We start from the raw sequence: 337 nt of genomic DNA on the forward strand, positions 1-337 counted from the left end.
TATTTGTATCATATACAATATGGATATGTGAGATAATTTGAAGTATTGGTGCTTTATAGGTAGACAATCAGCAAGAAGATCCTCCAATTTTTATTTCCATGTAAAATCGAAACTTTTTGTTTGGATGTGGACAAAAATAAGGAGGAAGGAAAATTAAGAGAAAAAATCCCAAAATATTAAAAAAATTATTATTTTTAAAAATTTTCTCCTTCTAATCCCCCCCCCCATATTTTATTTTCATTCAAATTACCAAGCTAAGGAATGTATCTCAATAAAAGATACAACAGTTAATTAAGGACAAGGAGCATACCCTAAAAAAGGCTTGTCCAAATCAAAA

Source organism: Prosopis cineraria, unplaced genomic scaffold (assembly GCF_029017545.1).
Source record: "Prosopis cineraria cultivar Desert tree isolate PC_DT_omini unplaced genomic scaffold, ASM2901754v1 PC2, whole genome shotgun sequence".
Taxonomy (NCBI): domain Eukaryota; kingdom Viridiplantae; phylum Streptophyta; class Magnoliopsida; order Fabales; family Fabaceae; genus Prosopis; species Prosopis cineraria.